The sequence below is a fragment of the Hyperolius riggenbachi genome, chromosome 11 (assembly GCF_040937935.1).
Source record: "Hyperolius riggenbachi isolate aHypRig1 chromosome 11, aHypRig1.pri, whole genome shotgun sequence".
In the NCBI taxonomy this organism is placed as follows: Eukaryota; Metazoa; Chordata; class Amphibia; order Anura; family Hyperoliidae; genus Hyperolius; species Hyperolius riggenbachi.
In genome coordinates this window covers 127,883,766-127,897,487 of record NC_090656.1, presented here as the reverse complement: position 1 = coordinate 127,897,487, position 13,722 = coordinate 127,883,766, and the positions used below count along the sequence as shown (strand labels likewise).

Here is a 13,722-nt window from a genome sequence, read left to right as displayed (position 1 = left end):
TCTGTTCCCACTTGAGCCAAGAATGGACATTTTTTTTGTCTGTTTTTGTCTCATTGCTAAACAGACTTTGAATGGCTCCTATTTTATAAATAGGAGCTGTTCACACTTGTCATGCTGCAACGGATCGGTGGGATCCGTTGCAGTAAGCGGACCTCACTTCTGTGCAGTCTGCGATAATCCCGGACGATCCCTTTGGCGACAGAGCACTGCCAATGCTGTACAGATGCGTCATCAGCCTCCAGGCTAGTGATACATCTGTTGGAGGGGATTCCTGCAGGCTGGACAGAAGGTAGTACTATACAATCAGGCGTCGGTTATCACTAAAGATCCAGCATGCCGCAGGCATTGTGCGGTCTCTGTACACACGTTGGTTTGAATCCCGAGTATCAGCCGAACTGGCTTTATTGTCCACCACAGCCGAGTTCAAACCAGCATGTGTACTACAGAAATAAATGTAGTTTCAGATAGGGTAATGTTTGTGAATCCTTATCTGCAGTGAGCAGACACCTAGCAGTGTCTAGGCCTCCAGGACAATGCAGCTTTACACTAGTTAGATATTTACAGAGAAAACTCCAATACCATTGGTTTTAAACCGTTGACAATTTAGCAGTAGGAACATTATGTTGTGGGTTGGGGTGAAAACTTTCTCACGGAAGTGGCATGGACAATATTGTGGGCAAAGTATTCACCGGTGGCGGTCACCTCCACAAGGAGTTTTGTTTTGCTGTGTGACACTGCCAGGTCACAGCTACTGGGTGTACCTAACTTGTGACATAAGAAAGATAACCAAAGTGTAAGCAGCATTGTTGGGCCAGAGCACTGGACATGAACAGGCAATAGTTCAGGCGTGTGACATTCAAACAGCATGCTACGCACAAAGGCTTAGATCTGAAGCAGAGTAGCAGGTAGGATATTCTTATTTTTTAACAATAAATATTTGTGTTATTATTATTAAGGACTTTTATAACAACGTTTCCCATAGCACTGTACAAAACAAGAAAGAAGCATCTGTGCATAATACAAAAGTAATAAAGAACATAAATTTGACAATAATACAGAAAACATTCAACAAATCATGCAGCAATTACAAAAAAACAATAGAAGAAAGAGTCCTGCACTCGCAAGCTTACAAACAGAAGTAGGCATGTTCAACCTTTTTTCGCTTGTGAGCTACATTCGATATTTTCTGACACGTGAAGCGACTAAACATCCAAAGCATATTGTAGTATATGTAGCACAGTAGCAATTTATGGGCCACTACATGGAGGAACTTAGAAAAGGGCAGGGGTAGATCTACTAGAATTGCCCTGGATGAGCCAGTGGGCCAGAACTTGACTTCATGTGTGTTTGACAAGCTGCTAGACAAATTCAGTGTCCAAATCCTACAAGATCATTTTCCAACAACTTATGTGACAAGATACCCAGCATAAAGCAGTAATGGAGCTTGAATCCTTTGACACAGATGCAGCTGTTGCTATACCCAGAGATGCTGTCCAAATGACATCCTAGTCTGCGCAATAACAGTTTAAGAGATCCTATCCTACTTGTACAGGACCACTGCTCTGCCTGCAGAAGTTTCTGGCTGAAGTCTAATGCTGGGAATACACGGCTTGATTGTGAGCCATTTAGATGGCTGGATAGATCATTTCCGACATGTCCAATCTCCGGCCCGATCATTTCGCACTCGATGCCGCATTGAAGACAATGCAAAAAGATAAGAAAAATGACCGGAAGATAAGAGAATCGCCTGCGGAATCAAGCAAGGAATCGATCGAGCGGGAAAATCAAGCGGCAAAATTGAGCCGTGTATGCCCAGCATTAATTTAGCCATAGACCTGACGATTATGTGCAGATTCAACAAAGAGATACATTTATCTCTAATTGAGTCTGATTAGAGATAAATTTGTCTCTTGTCAAAGCTGCTCATATACTACAGGCCGATTCCCGTCCGATTTCAGCATGAAATCTTCAGGGAATTGGCTGAGCCCGTCACGTCCAACCCACAGCTGCCCCCCTAATGTATAAATGTGCCCCCCTCCCAGTGTGCGCATTTATACATTACCTGTCCTGTAGCAGCCTCCGCACGGTGACCATCCATCTCGCCGGGTTCTATCAGCTGCATACACGCGTACACGCTAGCAGCACATATCGTCTGACCTCAGACACTATGCCCTGCTAGCTTGTATGAGTGTATGTGGAACCCGGCGAGATGGATAGACAGCGCGCGGAGGCTGACACCGGACAGGTAATGTATAAATGCACACACGGGGGCATGTTTATACATTGCAGCGGTAGTGGCGGGGGGTTTGTTGTTTTGTCGCTCGTTCCAAAATCGTCCGCCGTACCGCCACACACCCGACCAACCAACTTCAGCCTGACACCTTGCAGCATGCGCGATCGACAGTGCAACCAATTTCCGTCCCAAATTTGTCAGTCGGGCATGCATTTGGCGGCACCGATTTTCATCCAATTCGATTATAATAATCGAATTGGATGGCCGATTGGTTGCCAAGTCACATAATATATGGCCACTTTAAAGTGTAACTGTCGCGCATAATATAAAAAAATCAATTCTTTATTTTTATCTGGTAAACAAGTAATACGGATGCTAACCTGGCAATCCAAAAATTAAAATCACTATTACTTTTTTTGTTGATGAATGATAATTCCCCACTTTACCCGACTCTTATTTGGTGCACACAAAATTTGGTACACAAAAAGGAAATTGCAGGGCATGCTGGGTTGTCATCTTTTGCTTCTCTACTTCTTCTTCTCTACTAGAGAAGCAAAAAAGGACAACCCAGCATGCCCTGCAACTTCCTTTTTGTGTACCAAATTTTGTGTGCATCAAATAAGAGTTGGGTAAAGTGGGGAATTATCATTCATCAACAAAAAAAGTAATAGTGATTTTAATTTTTGGATTGCCTGGTTAGCATGCTTATTACTTGTTTACCAGATAAAAATAAAGAATTGATTTTATGCCCGACAGTTATACTAGCTGTGATCTGCTTCATAAAGCGGATCGCAGGCGTTTTGCCGATCGTAATGAGCACCACGATAACATGTAAAATCGTGGACCTCATTTTCCACTACTGCAATCCATTTTTTCTCAAATTGCAATCTTTGCGATTCTTGCAGCTGTCGCCCTCCATTCACGATGACTACGGAGCAAACGCAGCGAGAGGAAATTGCAGGTTGCTCGATCGCACTGCAGCATAATTGTGGTTGCAATCGTGCTTCCCAGTGGAAAACTTGCTGAATTAGCAGCATGCTTGTTTCAGGTGTGATTTAGACACTACTGATGCCAGAAAGATCAGCAGAACAGCCAGGCAACTAGTATTGTTTAAAATAAAATAAATATGGCAGCCACCATATGCCTCTAACTTCAGGTGTGCTTTAAAAGCAAGATGGTTTCCTAGTTAACTCTATGCATACTCTTTTGCAATCAGTGGCGTAGCTAAGGAGCTGTGGGCCCCAATGCAAATTTTACAATGGGGCCCCCCAAGCACTCTATATACAACAATTGATTCAGCGCACCAAAACCTGCCAATGGCAATTACAGTGTCAGAGGAGCAAGCAGGGGATGAGGAGCAATTTGTTAATGATTACCACTATTCAAAGAATCTATAGAAGTGATTATTATAAGCACAGGACCAATAGAGAGCTAATACTGTAGTTGAGGGAGGGAACCTTGGGGCCCCTCTGGCCCAAGGGCCCTGATGCGGTCGCTAACTCTGCACCCCCTATTGCTACGCCCCTGCTTGCAATCTCAAATAGGTACCCTCTCAAACAGGCTTATTGCCGTAATAAATACAATCATTATAACTAAGGCAACGTTCACAGTGGTGCATTGTGGCATAATGGCTGCTTTGCAACGTGGCTTTACACACTGCAGTGCCCCACCTATGCTATGCAATGTTCACAGTGCGGTGGATGCAGGGCCAGTTCTAGACTTTTTGCTGCGATTTGGAATGATCGTACAGCACCCGGCAATTTGCACAGCACGTTATACAGTAGCTGCAGTGTGAGTTTTATTACATAATGCTATTGTGCCATGTAATATTTCTGCTTCATTAAATGTTCTCAGTCAGCAAGGGAGCATATGCAATAGCCTGAGACATGACATGCTGCAGCTCAACGCAATAACACACTGAGGGCCCGTTTTCCGCCTTTTTTTAAGCACAGGGGATTTTTAAAATCTCCCAAAAATGCTTGTGAAATGAATCTCTATGAGAAGGTTCATATCAGCACGTTTTGTCCGCTGTGCGTTCAGCAAAGCGGTGCCTGTTCCATTTTTGGGGCGTTTTTCGTATAATGGAAGGTATAAGAAGAGCGCTAAATGCTAATAAAAATGCTTTGTGCAGTGATTGCGTTCACGCTTTTAAGTATAAATACATTGTATTTATCCTTTCCGGAGTGAATTACAAAACCGCTCTGAAAAAATGCTTAGAAAAGTGCTTTTTACCAAAACGCAGTGCGCAGTGGAGCGCCGGGAGGGGGAAAAAAACAGAGCACAAATATGTGAAACGCTTGCGCTTTCGTTTTTAGGTGTGAATGGGGCCTGACTGGCTGCGAGTCTGACAATCAAACTGCTCACCCTCAGCCACTCGGCTGTCCTCAATCCCTCCTCATTCAGGACAGCAGTGCCCCCTTCTCCCTTCTGCTGTGCAAGTCAAATGAAACACTGCTGCTCTCCTGTCTCCCCCTCCTAACTCACTGTCAGACTCCTCACACATCACAACAAGCTGCTTTTCCCCAATGATGATCTCTTCACGTCACTTATTCTCCTCTCTCTTCTCCTCCTACTCTGACTGCATGCTGTAAGTGTAAACACACAGTACAAACATGCTGCTCATGTAATCTCTGTGCCTGATGCAAACATTTCCCTTTGCTTCATGAGAGAACCGGTCCTAGATGGGTGGGTTAGCCCTGCGTGCAAAGCGTGCAGTCACCGGGGTTGCCAGATTGAGCGGCAGGAGGGGGGTGCAGCGGTGGGGTTAGTGGGCTTAGTAGTTATAACTCACCTTCCTTCCGCCAATCCCCTGCAGCCTTATTCTCCTTCCTCTCCCGGCGTCTGTCACATGGTAACAGCGCCCCCTGTGATGACATGACCGCATGTCATCACCGGGGCGCTGTTACTAATGAGACAGATGCCGGGAGAGGAAGTAGATTGAGGCTGCGCGGGATCAGTGGAAGGAGGGTGAATTATAACTGCTATGCTTGCTCCCCCCACCGCTGCGGGGCACTTACCTATCTAACCTATACGGTGGATTTTTACACCCTCTGCCTGGGTGCAATTTAGCCTAGAAACTGCCCTGGTTACGATATAATATGTGACGCAATGTGCGGATAACACGCAATGCCACTTTCCCGATCTGTTGCGTTCACCCCTGATGAAGTCGCAACCTCTGCATCCCCTATTGCTACGCCACTGCCAGGGGCGTAACTAGAAATCACTGGGACCCCTGTGGAACTTTGGATGGGGCCCCCACCCCCCTCGCTTCTGCACAGGTAAACTAAAAACCACTGTTATTCAATTGGCTAGTGCGCACTTGAATGTATTTTCCCCATGCAGATAAAAACAGACAGCAGTGAAGTACTGCAGGTATTTTCTCTATCAATTACATTAGCTTCTGTGATAAAACATGCATGTTTTCACACATACAGACAGGCATGGTGTGCAGAAAACGCATACAAAAAAAAAATGACAGATGAGTGTGCTCCCAGCCTCAGCTTATTACACTCACTCTGCCCATCTCTGATGTCTGATGGAGCAGAACTGGCTCTGCAGACTCATCCAGCATCACTACAGTACAGAGCACTTGAGGAGGCGTTGAGAGGTTGGGGGCTGGGCGCTGTACACAAGAGCCTGCTGAACACTGAATAGAGACTACAAATCTTTGTCTGCAAAACTTTGTATGGTTTGTTATCAGTGGCCGAGTAGATGCAGTCATTAGAACAATTGTGCAGAGAGAAGAAAGGCTTTTTTCTTGCCCTTAGTTGTCAGTCTCTCAAGACAGGGAAAAGAATTTTCTTTCCCCAAGGGCCCTTCCTGCGGCTTCTGGGCCCCCCTGCGACTGCATCCCTTGCAGGGTCTATTGTTAAGCCCCTGCACTCACCTCTTCCGATCTGCAGTCTCCTGGCATGTATGTCTTTATGCTAACAGCGCCCTCTATTGTCATGTAACATGACAGGAGATGGCGCTGTAGTCATGGAGACGGAAGCCAGGAGCTTTGAATGATTGGACATACTAGGGCATTGATTTCTAACATATTCAATCAAAGTGAATGAATTTACCAAAAATCGAATTGTAAAATCGATAAGTGGGTAGCTACCTTTATATGAAGGACATGAAGACATTTTAAGGTAAATCATAGTTTGAAGCTAGCACTGGCCATTGAACATACAATTGGTAGTAGATCAGGTAAAACATTTCTTCCCGATATCAATCATTTACTGTACCTGTTGTACCATTTTTCACAAAAGGTGCCCACTAATGATACAATTTTGATTACACAATCGTACCAAATTTATATAGTGGAAGGGTAAACTGAGTGAATATATTGAATGAATACTTTAGGTGTTCCCATATATTACATAAAAACGGTAAGTTTGTACAATCAAGACTGTATTATTAGTGGGCACTTATATAATATTAGACAAGATTGCAGTTGAAGGTGCCCATTAACGGTAAATGTTTTCATCACATGCGATCTTTAGATACACTTTACAATCAAATTGTACAGAAAACTGCGCAGTGAGTGATGAAAATTACTATGGTAGATTGGAACAGAAAATGTAATCGATCTGAAAGTTGGATTTTGCGATTGTACCTGAAAAGAGCAATAATTTACCTGTTTATGGAAACAATTGATAATTACCTTCCAAAAAAAAAAAAAAAGATTCGGCGAAAGGTCGCATCTGATGAGCACCTTATACTCTATACCATATACCTATTGATCAGGAGAGCCTTTAGGCATAGGCAGTACAGGCCATTGCCTGGAGTGCCATTGGTCCTGTGGTCGCCATGTTGCTGTATTAAGCCTCGCCCCCCAAATGAAGTCCCGCCCCTGGACTAAGCCCCATCCCATGGGTGTTCTTTTTCTTGCATCTCCAGCATCTACTTAGCGTAAGTTGCAGTGCATCCTTCTTTCCCCCTTTGTGCCTCCATCTGTCCTTTTTGTGCCTCCTTCTGTCTCCTTGTGCCTCCTTCAGTCCTTGTGCCACGCCTGACCCCCTGGTTGTCCTTCTGTCTCCATTTATGCCTCCTTCTGTCTCCCTTTGTGCCTCCTTCTGTCTCCATGCGCCTCCTTCAGTCTCCCTGTGCTTCCTCTGCCTCCTTCTGTGCCCCTTTGTGCCTCTTTCTGTCCTCCTGTGCCTCCTTATGTCCCCTATGCCTTTCTTTGTCTCCTTGTGCTACCTCTGCCCCTGTTCCTCCTTCAGTTTCACTCTGCCTCCTTCTGTCCTCCTGTGCCTCCTTCTGTCACCCTTTGTACCTCCTGTCTCCATGTGCCTCTTCAGTCCCCACGTGCCACCTCTGTCCCCTGCGCCTTCCTCTGCCCCCCTGTGCCTCCTTCTGTGCCTTCTTCTGTCTCCCTGTGGCTCTGTCTGTCCCCCTTTGCCTCCTTCTGTCTCCCTGTGCCTCCTTACATCCCCCTCTGCCCTCTTCTGTCCCCATTTTGTGCCTCCTTCTGTCCCCCTTTGTGCTTCCTACTGTCTTCCTGTGCCTCCTTCTGCCCCCCTCATGCTTTTTTTCTGTGCCTCCTTCTTTCCTCCTGTGCCTCCTTTTTCCCCCTTTGTGCCTCAATCTGTCCCCCATTGTGCCTCCTTCTGCCCTCCACCCCCCAGTGCCGCCTTCTGCCCTTCTTTGTGCCTCCTTCAGGCCCCCTGTGCCTCCTTCTGGCCTCTTTTGCACCTCCTTCTGGCCCTCATGCCTTCTTCTGTCCCTCTGTACCTCCTGCTGCCCCTCTGTGTACCTCCTTCTGTCCTCCTGTGCTTCCTTCTGTCCCCCCTGTATGCCTCCTTCTGTCCCCTTGTGCCTCCTTCTGTCCTCCTTTTGTGACTTCTTCTGACCCTTGTGCCTCCTTGTGTTCCCCTGTGCCTTCCTATGTCCCCCAGTGATCCTTCTTCAAGTCCCTGTGCCTTCTTCTGTCCTCCTTTGTGCCTCATTCTGTCCCCCTTTGTGGCCCATTCTGTCCCCCTTTGTGGCTCATTCTGTCCCCCTGTGTTCCTCCTCTAGTCCCCCTTTGACTCCTTTTTGACTCTTTGTGTCACCCTTTGTGCCTCGTTCTGACCCTCTTGCAGAGGCGTCTGGTCCACCAGGCTGACCAGGTGATCACAAGTGCTGTGCGGGGAGAAAGGCACAAGGGGGACTGTGACCACCACCCCACCAGATGGTGTGTCCCCAGGTGGTGAACTGGCTTGCAGCGTCTAATAGACGCTGCGCCAGTTCACTGGCCGCAGCCCATAAGCTCCCTTCTGCAGTCTGCGGAGTCTGTGGGTTCCGGCAGGCAGAGTAGGGCTACGGGAAAATGGTGTTTGTAGCGCTGCACTGGAGACTATTTGTGCACCATTTTCCCATAGCCCTGCTCTGCCTGTCAGCGTGGGAGTTTTGCACGAAGATCAATGGGTAGCTGCTGCGCACCGGAGGGCCGGGAGAGGAGTCTTCTGCAGGTGACTAAATGTTTTTTTTTCTTATAGGTGCAGGCAGGTATCAGGGCTATTAGGGGAAACTAATGAGAAGGGGGGACAGGGGACTAGGAGCCCTGCCTATGTGTATTTTCTGGTGAAATGCTACCCACATTACGCGTATTTTCTGGTTAAACGCTGCTGTAATAAGTGTAATTTCTGATGAAATGCTTCCGCATTACGATTCTCTAGTGAAATGCTGCCGTATTACGATTATTTTCTAGTAAAATGCTGCTGCATTACGATTATTCTCTGGTGAAACGCTGCCGCATTATCTTCATGGTAGGGCCCCACTGGGCGGGGTTGGGGTGTCACAGGTTTTCTCACCTGGAGTGACAAAAAGGCTAGAGGTTTCCCTGCTATTGATCTAAATTACGTATTTATTTTCTGGCACTGCAGTCAAAGCCAGTTAAGAGTAAAGGTAACAGTAAATTCGGGCGCCTGAGGCTAGTGGACAAATCGGGCGCCGCCATTCACTCCTATAATAAATATCGTTTAATGGGCGCCCGATAGGAAAAAAGGGCGCCGGTGAAAAATAACGTTTTAAAAGCGGCGCCCGGAGACTTAATGTTTTATTACTGCTTCTCATGATTACACATTATTTAATGATTTATACATTTTTAAATATTATTTTTAAACGAAAAACAGTACAATATTTTTTTTCAAACATTATTTTTAAACGAAAAACAGTACATTTTTTTTGTTTTTGTTTTTTTTTTACATTATTTTTAAACGAAAAAACCAACAGGGGGGTCTTAGGTTTAGGCACCAACAGGGGGGTCTTAGGTTTAGGCACCAACAGGGGGGGTCTTAGGTTTAGGCACCAACAGGGGGTCTTAGGTTTAGGCACCAAAAGGGGGGTCTTAGGTTTAGGCACCAACAGGGGGGTCTTAGGTTTAGGCACCAACAGGGGGGTCTTAGGTTTAGGCACCAACAGGGGGGTCTTAGGTTTAGGCACCAACAGGGGGCTCTTAGGTTTAGGCACTAACAGGGGGGTCTAGGGGTTAGGGGTAGGTACAGGGAGGGTTACTTAGGCACCAACAGGGGGGGTCTTAGGTTTAGGCATCAACAGGGGGGTCTAGGGGTTAGGGGTAGGTACAGGGAGGGTTACTTAGTAATTTTTTTTTTTAACGTTATTATACGTTTCAGTATTTAAACGAAAGATTAACGTTTTTACAATTGCCGATTTAATGCACATTATTTAATGATTTATAACTTTAAAAAACATTAATTTTAAACGAAATACAGTACAATACATTTTTAAACGTTATCCATGCTTATCGTTAAAAACCCAGCGCCCTTTTTTCCCAGCGCCCCTTTTTAACGTACGCAAGAGTAAAAGCCACTATACAGTGTATTATCACCGTTTAAAAACAAAAAAAACAAATATACTACACATTTATTCAAAGTTCGACAAGCAGTATATATGTATAATAGCTAGCTATACACTGTGTATAGCTAGCTATTATACATATATACTGCTTGTCGAACTTTGAATAAATGTGTAGTATATTTGTTTTTGTTTTTTTAAACGGTGAGTGGTCCGGATCAACCAAAAGGCATATGCATACGGTATTGTCACTATGACATCAGCACACAGCGAAAAATTAAATATAAAAAAAACAAACTTTTTATTAGACGAGATTAGAGAGCCATATAAATGACTGGTTTCAGAGCAGCCAGTGTAGCGTGCAGGGGGCAGAGCCTGACAGCCTCGCATAGCTTCACAGCACATGCAACTCTGTACTACTCTTCACACAGGCTGGAGGGATGAATGTTGCCGCCCCTCCCTGAAGCCACGCCCCCTGTGCAGTTGTAGGACTAGGATCCTGGAAAGGCTCATGCAATAGCAGCAGGTGCACCTGGCAGGTAAGCGGACGTCATTTCTAATCACTGGCTGCACGGGGGTCTCACTGCTGATGGGGGCAGGACGGTGTCTGTAGCTAGCAGCTAGAGATGGAGGAGCTCTGTCCTTCTTATACATGGGATTGGATAGTGGATCAGTGTCTCTTTCTTTTGTGTCAGTGTCACGTTATGTCAGGAATCACTTTACTTAGAAGCACTTTACAGCTGGTATGAGAGGATGACGTTTACAGAAGGTCTTCCCCCAGTGAAAGTGACCCCTTCCTATCATATCAAAGCACTCACAAAGTAACCTATTTCCAGGCTGACAGCATGCACTAAGGGCTTGTTCACACTAGGGGGGGTTTTGCCCTTTTTTCGAGCGCAAGCAATTTTCAAAATTGCCCCCAAAACGCTAGTGCAATGAATCTCTATGAGAAGGTTTATATCAGCACATTGCAATCGCTTTGTGGTCTGCAAAGTGGTGCCTGTACCATTTTTTGAGGCGTTTCCGCCTCAATGGAAGGAATAGGAAGTGCGCTAAATGCTCACAAAATTGCTTTGTAGGGCGATTTCGTTTGCGTTTTAAAGAATAACCAGGTCAAAGAGTTCACTTCCTGACTTGCATTAGGGAGTGAATTAAAAAACGCTTAGAAAAGTGCTTTTCACAAAAACAGAACACCCACCCAAGCACTGGGAAGTGAAAAAAAATTCGGACAAAAAAAGTCCAAAGCGAGCGAAACGCGATGTGAATGAGCCCTCAAACTATAATGACAGCATACCCTGCAAGGTTCCCAGCACTGGCTGCAGCTGGGAATACGTTGCTGAGTGACCGGGACTAAGGCTGACAGCATACCCTGCAAGGTGCCCAGCACTGGCTGCAGCTGGGAATACATTGCTGAGTGACCGGGACTAAGGCTGTCAGCATGCCCTGCATGGTGCCCAGCACTGGCTGCAGCTGGGAATACATTGCTGAGTGACCGGGACTAAGGCTGTCGGCATGCCTTGCAAGGTGCCCAGCACTGGCTGCAGCTGGGAATTCATTGCTGAGTGACCGGGACTAAGGCTGTCGGCATGCCCTGCAAGGTGCCCAGCACTGGCTGCAGCTGGGAATACATTGCTAAGTGACCGGGACTAAGGCTGCCTGCTTGTCCTGCAAGGTGCCCAGAGCTGGCTGCAGCTGGGAATACATTGCTGTGTGACCGGAACCAAGGTTGTCTGCTTGTCCTGCAAGGTGCCCAGCACTGGCTGCAGCTGGGAATACATTGCTGTGTGACTGTAACCAAGGCTGACGGCATGCCCTGCAAGGTGCCCACAGCTGGCTGCAGCTAGGGATACATTGCTGTGCGACCGGGACCAAGGCTGTCAGCATGCCATGCAAGGTGCCCAGAGCTGACTGCAGCTGGGGATACATTGCTGTGTGACTGGGACCAAGGCTGTTGGGATGCCCTGCAAGGTACCCAGAGCTGGCTGCAACTAGGCATACATTGTTGTGTGACCGGGACTAAGGATGTCAGATGTTCAGAAAGTTGCTACAGTCTCCTAGGTCTAAACTGAATTAGTGGGTACCGTTACATATTAGTAGAAATTTCCTCTAATATCGATCTGATAATTCAAGCTAGATTTTTATTTTCTGGTATTGCAGAGTGAAAGCCAATATATAGTATGTAGCTAATTATTATTCAGACTAGCTGGTGGTGTGTCATGCTGCGCATGCCATCTCTCTGACAGTCAAGAGCCACCTAAGAGTGCACAACTGGACCAATTACATCTTACCAATGGAATTGCATAATTAGTCCAATCAGACTGGACCAATGGAATTGCAAGATTGGACCAATCCTATTGGACTTATCACATTGTCTGGCCCAATCACATTGTCTGGCCCAATCACATTGCACGATTGGCCTAATCACTTTGCACAATTGGGCGACTCAAATTGGGCCACTCAGATTGGACAAATCAAATTGTGTGATTGGACCAATCAGATTGGGTCTATTACATGATTGGACCAATTAGATTGGATCAATCACATTGCTTGTTTGGACCAATTACATTGCACAATTGTTTCAATCAGACTGGATTAATCAGATTGGACCAATCAAATTTCACAATTGGTCCAATCTGATTTTGTCCTATTGTGACCCCAGTCACCCTGTGACCGACTATGCCAAGTTTAAGTACTCCACCGTTAACAGCAGTGGTGTAACTATTGGGGGAAGGAGGGGCTGCCTTTTTCCCTTCACCAGGCCCCCCCCTCCTGTGCTCCCCTGGCTCAGCCTCTTAAACCTAAAGATCAGCACGGTGGCAGTGATGGGGCTTACCTCTTCCCCTGTCGGGTCTCTCTGGCGCTCTCAGATATAGTTACTAGGTGTCAATGTCTACTCTGGTCTCTGCATTCTTCTTGGTCCCAATTGCAACGTTTGTTAGACCGAAAGTAATGCAGAGAGGACTGTGACAGCTAGTGGCGGGAGTGCTGGAGAAACCCGATGGAGGTAAGCCCAGTCCCTGCAGCCATGCTGATTTGTTGGCCTGAGAGGCAGACTAAGGGGAGCATAGGAGAGGGGGCCCCAGTGGAGGAAGGAAGATATTCGGGCCCTGCCTGCTGGGCAAGCAGGGGGGCTGACTATAGGAATAAGGCCTCCTTACACGTTTTGCAGAGGCCCTGGTCAGGTGTAGTTATGTACCTGGTTAACCATCTAATAACACCTGCAGTGTAAATTTTCCCATTTAAAATGAATGGCTGTAATTTTATTGGCTGTTTTAGGCTCCATCCACGCTTCCTGAATTTTAACCCCAGTCACCCAGTGACCAACTGTACAAAGTTTGGGGACTCTGGGTTTATTACTGTGAAAATGACAGCTATTTCAAAAAAAAATTTCAAAAGAAATCTGATTGACAGTTTGTGACTCCACCCACATTTTTTAATTCCCAACATTTAACCAAATTTTTCAGGTTGACCCCATGTATATGTGATCCAAGTTTGGTGCGTTTAGTTCCAGAGCTGTACGGTTTGGAGTATTCGATGGGCCAACCCAGGGGCACAGGGCATGGGATTGCTTAAAGCACAAGCAACCTACACCGCTATGGCGGAAAAGGTGTGCAAAGTTTCATAGCTGTAGTAAAATGTAGGAGGAGAAATGTGTAGAAAATAGCTATATTTTGATTTGCTGTTTTTAGCTATGCCCACTTTGG

At 46.2% G+C, this 13,722-nt stretch overlaps 1 protein-coding gene across 1 annotated transcript in view; it reads left to right on the top strand.

Moving 5' to 3' along the window:
• Positions 1-10,527: 10,527 nt before the first annotated feature.
• CRACR2B (calcium release activated channel regulator 2B) overlaps positions 10,528-13,722 on the top strand; it is a 181,675-nt gene continuing 178,480 nt past the window's right edge. The window contains exon 1 of the mRNA XM_068259635.1: positions 10,528-10,557. The gene's annotated coding sequence lies outside the window, so the exon portion shown is untranslated. The remainder of the gene's footprint in view (positions 10,558-13,722) is intronic.